This window comes from Lupinus angustifolius, chromosome LG17 (genome assembly GCF_001865875.1).
Source record: "Lupinus angustifolius cultivar Tanjil chromosome LG17, LupAngTanjil_v1.0, whole genome shotgun sequence".
Classification (NCBI taxonomy): domain Eukaryota; kingdom Viridiplantae; phylum Streptophyta; class Magnoliopsida; order Fabales; family Fabaceae; genus Lupinus; species Lupinus angustifolius.
In genome coordinates this window covers 18,872,612-18,879,093 of record NC_032025.1, presented here as the reverse complement: position 1 = coordinate 18,879,093, position 6,482 = coordinate 18,872,612, and the positions used below count along the sequence as shown (strand labels likewise).

General features: G+C 46.6%; 1 long non-coding RNA gene across 1 annotated transcript in view; it reads left to right on the top strand.

The window, feature by feature from the left end:
• The window catches only part of LOC109331978, an 8,065-nt gene extending 3,134 nt beyond the window's left edge, over positions 1-4,931 (top strand). Inside the window, exons 2-3 of the long non-coding RNA XR_002105865.1 lie at positions 390-391; positions 4,921-4,931. This is a non-coding gene — a long non-coding RNA (uncharacterized LOC109331978). The remainder of the gene's footprint in view (positions 1-389; positions 392-4,920) is intronic.

Below are 6,482 nucleotides of genomic sequence, written 5' to 3'. Positions count from 1 at the left end.
TTAACCTTCACGGACCACTTCACTACCCAGCGAGCTCCGGCTCGAAAACAACAAGCAAGGGATTGAGCTGAAAAAAAGAAAGCCTAAACTCCTTACTCTACTTCACCCCTCTCCTTCGCTTCTTCAGAAGTGGCGAACCAATCAATTCCATTCTATGCCGGTTTTCGATTGGCTTTCAGCCGCTCTTCTTCCTTGCCTAAGCAGGATATGAAGCCCTAACCCGACCTGGCTACAGGAATATAGTCTGTCTTTCCCACAGTGCAGTTGAAGTAGGTCAGTTCCTTTCTTCTCGTCTACCATGAGAGCTAGTCAAAGCTCTGAGAACGGCTAAGCCCGTCTTGACTTCCCTTATTGCCCTCACTCCTTCCTCTGAGGCCTATTGCAGATAGTCGTCATGCCCTGTGAGCGTCTTCAGCTCCGCTCAACCTCTCATAGAATGTATTCCACTCCTTCCTCTGAGGTCTAGTTAGCGCTTACGCCCCTTTCGAAAGCAGACTAGACCCCGTGAAGAGTACCGACTACCATAGGGGAAAGACTGACTTCCCCAATCATGCTTTCATAGCCCCTGTCCCTCCGTACTTCCCCTTCACTAGGTAAGATTATCTCGCTTACCCAGGCGCCTCTTAAAGTGGACCAATCCCCCCGCCATCTTTCAGCCTCTCCAGTTCGCTTCTGGCCTATGGTCTTCTCCGCTCGCTGGCGAAAGAAAGAGCGACTGCTCTAGTACCGGAAGCCAACCGACTGACTTGCAGCTGCCAGTCTCCGCCTTACTTTCTTCTCGGTCTGCTTTGGCTCCTGATCTTGAGCTCGCTTTTCTTGGCCTCAGGCTTGGCTTCTTCTTGTAGTCCTAGCCTTTTCGAGACTTTAGGCCCTTGGCCTGGTCTCGACTCCCCCTGGCTAAGTACTTTCAATCTAGCAGGCTAGCTGCTGAACGAAAACACTCCCTATCCTACACTCGCCTGCTTTAGTCTCTCTTTCCGGGTAGAGTTGTAGTCACTCAAGTTACAAACCTTCCTACAAGTCAGTTATATCGGTCTTAGATCTTTGCTCGTCAGGTGCTGGCGTAAGTAGTAACTCCTACTGTTGCTAAAGCTTTCTCTGTAATGCTTTTCATCACTCCGATTATCGTTATTCAAACGGTATCACAGAGAATCTTTCCTTTTGTTCTTCTGGCAAGGGTTTTTGAAGAGGGGATTGATAGCTAGGAAAGTCAAGTAGGGGAGGAAGGCATCATTAGCACTTTGGCTTTATTATTGAAACTACCTCTTTCTTGCTTGGCATTCAGCTTTCAGCTTTAAGAAAAAAGACTACAGGCATTAACTTACATTTGCCTGCCTTAGCTAGCTTTCTTCCCTGCCTTGGCTGTCTAGTCCTTTAATAGAAGAGGAGGAAATCCCTTCACGTCCGAAAAAGAGGTTCAACAAAGCAAAGATCTACTTTCAAAGAGAACGAACGCAACTACATTTATGAATTAATGCTTCTCTTTTCAGAGGTAGATAGTTGATCGAGGAGAAGGCAGGTGCCTAGCCACGAGTAAGCCTAAAGGTAAAGGATTTCGCGAAGCCGGTTAACAATCACTTTTATTCTCAGGCTAAGATCTTCACTACCTTTTTGGCAGAGCTGCCAAGCTTCCTATTCGTATTCGTACAGTTAAGAAAGCAGAAAAGCATTCGAACTTGAAACGAGAGATGGGAAAGAAAGCTTACCTTAAAAGAGCGGCCACGCCAAGACCTTACTTAATAGGATGATGCTTGAACTTTATTCTAAAAAAAGGGGGAGTACCCGAGGGAATAAGCCAAGGCAAGTGCCATAGATTTAGCTGTTGTCGGAAGTGGCAAGTAGACTAGAAAGGGGAGGAGTGCCGGTTAAATGGTTTAGGTTAGGAGTGCCAGCTCAAGGCGATAGGCATAGTGGAAAAAGGCTACGCACCTGAATCTGTTCACACGAATTGCTCAAGGTTGGAGGAAAAAGCACTTGTTTAATCTAATCTCCTGTCGAAATGGTAGATGGGATCGATCCCAGACTCGGTGAAAGGCGAGAAAGACCAGGCAAGCTCCATTGGCTTGGTTAAATACCTTCACGCTCTTTAGTTCATCTCGGTAGAACAAGGAAAAAAAAGCCTATGTAGTGGATTCGAGTCCCACAAGAGCGAAGGATGACGACTGATTCCATTGCCCTCTCTACTCAATGGATTGAATATAGTTGCGTAAAGCAGCATAAGCGCTAACCTGATCTAAGGAAAGAGGGGGAACGTGAAAGCAAGGCTATTCCGGGGCGTCAAGCGTCTGTAGGCTTATCAGCCATGAAGTAAGCATAAGCGGGAATAGGCTAAAAGGACGGTTAGAAGGCATCTAGAGGACCAGTTTTCGGCTGGTCATAACAATAACTAACTCTTAGGTATTTTATAGGGGGATGAGACTCCTGGTTCAACCAATCAATCTCTGAAGTGCAGGTGCAGGAGAGGGGGTTACTACTCGACTAATAAGTTTTGGATTGGAGGGGAACTTCTTTATCTTCCCCAACCGGGAAAGTCATGCTAGGGGAAGAAGTAGCTACGGTAAACTCGAAACTCTCTTTCTTCTTTCACTCATAGCTATCTGACTGTGAGGATTCCCCCTTGTATTCCCCATAGGCTAGGAAAATTAAGAGGCTCCACTACAAGTCTTGGAGCTAGGCAGCTCAGTATGGTATGAGGATCGAAGGGCATAAATAGAAGCTAACAATGGGGACTAGTTGTTGAATTCCTTTAGTAGGAATGACTAGCTCCGACCTTAAGGAATAGGTCCGAAGATGCGACTAGAACTGAAAGAAGAGGAAGGTTTTTCCTGGGTAGGACGGAGGGTATTCGACCGAAGCCTTTAAAGTTTCCACACCTGAGGGTGCATCAACCTCTTTTCTTTCATCACAAGAAAGGTTTGGAGGGGACAAGCGAGGCTAAAGGGTTAGGGGAGGAGTGGAAGAGAGACTTTCCCTTAGATAGGAGAGCTCGCCTAAGCAGTGTTGGAGCGAAGGCTGCTCGACTAGACTAATTGGTTGGAGGGGGGACACAGCTACCTTTAGGGTAGGGAGACATAGCGACTTTTTGAATAAATTATCGAAGTGACAAGGAATGGTATCGACAGAGTGGAAGGGCCTGTGCTCAATAAACCACTCACCCACGCTAGGGCTAAGACTGAAAGTAGCTCTTCTGATTCATCCTGTCTTTCAAGGAGAGGAGTTTAAGGAGCTAGTATAGGTTCGAAGAGTTGCTGCGAGTAACTTAACTTCATCAAGCCAGGAAAGAAGCTCGACAAAGCCTGTGCGGGGGTAGGGGCGGAGAGGAAAGCTTCTGATAATATACTTTTGAGGTGGCATCAATACCAGAGAAGAGAGTGGGAATCCCCTCTTATGTCATTTCCCTCCTTCCGAGAAAAAGTCTTCGGTGGGGAAGACTCCTGCCTGGAGGCATTAAGGTTTGTTTAGTTTTAGTTTAGGCTGCTAAAGACTGACTTGCCCCAACAGCCGTAGCTAAAGGCTTAACCCATTGTTGAGTACCCAGATTCTTCAACCCCGACCTCAAGAGAATCCGGGGAAAGCTCCATATCAAAATAAGCTTGACCGGTAGCGGTAGGGGTTTGGGATATCTTCTTAGTTTGGGGCTAAGGCCTGTAGCTATCGGAGTTTCACTCTTCTCTTCACCGGAATTGGAATCTACTTCACTAGATGGAACAAAGATCAAATCTTCCTAAGCCTAAACTTGCCATGGAAGGGAAGAAATCCCTACTTTATTGAATTGAATACCGGGGCATATCTTTATCGGAAAGCAGTAAACGAGGGAACGGAACTCGACTTAGAGGAAAGAGAGAATCTTGTATTGACTTCGGAAAGCAGGCGCATAGAGGCGAGTCAAGGGAAAAGCTGTCAGCTAGACTAAAGAGGAACGAGACTAACAACCAGATCGACTAAAGGCGTTGGCTTACAGCGAAACTAGGGCTGAAAGGATCGGAGTTGAAAACTTTTTTACTGACTAGATCGACTAAAAGGTTTCAAGTAAGGGAGCCAGAGAAAGAGCTGATCTTGTTGCATCGGATCTAAAGGATCGGAATGAATTGAATCTGCTGCAGCAGAAGAGTTCGCATAATAAGCTGCAATTGGACAGCTTTCAATGGCCAAAAGGGAGTTTAAAGACTACACGGTTAGATGATTGAAGGTTAGGAGTTTAATTTTTAGCAAGATCCCCAGCTATTGAATAGTCGTCGACGTACTTCTTTTTTTTTCTCCCGAGATGGGAAGAATAGCGTATTTATAATAAATTAAATAAAGGAAGAGCCTACTTTCTTTCGTACTCAAGGGTTGAGACTGTCCTTCTTATACAGAATCCGAATCTGCTACTAAAGAAGAAGAACCTCTTCCAGATTAATCTTGGGTTAGAGTTAGCTAGACTCTGGGAAAAATAGACTTTCCTTCTCTATACGTACAGCCTCTCTGTCCTAGCCGCCTTTTATTATATTCTATGCCTCGATTTATGTTTTCTACTATACGATGCCACAGGGAAAGCGCGGAACTCTTAACGAAAGAATGGTTACTGGACAAGAATAGGCCGGCCAAGAGAGAGGGAAGGGACTGACGCGCGCATCGTCGATCAGGGCTATTTGAACTACTTCGAATTTATTGCACTCAAAGAAGACCAATTCAACAAGTGCTAATGCAGTCGGTCACATCTTCCTTCGTCAGTCAGAGCAGAGACAGCAGCGGATAAAAGAGCTGCTAGCCCCCTTGGTTGGGGGCTGTGCCGCCCTGCCTGGTCATCGGGCGTACCCTATCTTGAATCTTGAATCGAATCCGTGTCGGCATCTTTCCTACTGGCTGTTGAAGGTGCTGGCTGATGAAAGAGACATCCCCAGAATGCCCCCCTTTCGTGCCTATCTCACTTGTTTACAGCTCTTATGGGTCTTTTCGCTGCTTTCACATGATGCAATATCTGGGCCTCCTAGACCTGCTCTCTCGCCCAAGCCTCATAGCATTCATATTCCAAGCACTAAGTCTTCCCTGCCTGCTCAGATGCGTCAATCCGCCTATCGGTACCCTTTTCCCCGCATAGAGAACTTGTTTAGTTCTTGGTAGGAGGGAACTAATACTGTAGATAAGGTTCATTGCTATTTGCTCTCCCGTCACGCTAGCACTTAAGAGACTATCTTAGCCCAGAGTGAGGGATCACAATAAGGATTACCAAAAGTAGGCATGCGGTACCAGTCCACGACTACCATTTCTGTAACTGAACTTCCCTGCCCCCTGTCCACTCACAGTCTCCTTTTCGGACTTCAGGAGCATTGAGTAAAGGTAGGCACGGGGGCTGGAAGATCTACTCATTCAAAGGGAAAGCGCACCCCTCTCTTTATTATATCCAGAAGAAGAGCTAGTGGAATGGACCCTTTCCTCATGCCAGCGGGGGAAAGAAAAGAGGCCCACTACGAGAGGAGAGAGTGATTCAGCTGCTAACAAGCGCAGGTTTTTCATGAAATGAATGGTTATTCGGGAAACGTCTGTTGATGAGGAGGTTTTACATAGTATAAAAAAAAAAAGGAAACCTGGGCTCCGTTCGAAGAGACGAAGTTTGGTCCTTCTCCCTCACATGCTCCTTCCCATGAGCAACTCGGTTGGCTTCGTGAACGAGAACGCTGATCACCCTCACGCGGGAAGATGAACATTTAAAGGGCTGAAAGGGTAGCGACGGGATGTAGATGTTGATTTTGGAGGTCTTAATCCTACTGTAGTTATAATGCCTTCGACACGGTTGAGGCTTCTACTTTTCTTTGGTCCCAGCATGACCGACCAAGCGTAACGACCGCAGAAGGTACGGCCGAAGAATTCATCTCCAAGTCAACAGCATGTCGGGCAGGTCAAAGGTGATCCTCAAATCCGGGGAGAATCGATAGGAACCTAAGCGAGGCCGAAAAATTGATATTACGCAATCCTTACTGTCCATCTTTCTTTATCCACCAACCCCCGGCCCCCAATAGAATAGAGGTTAATGCCTCGTGAAAGTAATTACTGGCAAAGCCATACTCCGTAATATCAGAAAAAATATCACATAACGTAGATCCGCCGGATCCCCAATGAATGACCTGCTCGACTATTTTTGAATATGTCCAGTTTTCCGGCAGGGATATTTATGTCTTACATTTAGTTTTTTTACACTTTCGGTGACAGCATTAAAAAGTGTATCCACAGCCTTTTGCTCCAGGGGATCGTAGTTCAAATTCGTATGGGGAGCGGGGGAGGGTTAGATTAGAGGGAGGGGGACTGCGAACGCCCGTCCCATGAAGCGCCAGGGAACCATGCATTCCTCCCGGGCTGGGCTCAGGGACTGCAATCAGCCGCTTCCCCTGTAGTCGTCAGCTCGTTCTTGACAGATCCGATCGGGTGTTCATAATCTGGAGTAAAAGGATTCGAACCTTTGCATGCCGGTACCAAAAACCGATGCCTTACCACTTGGCTATACT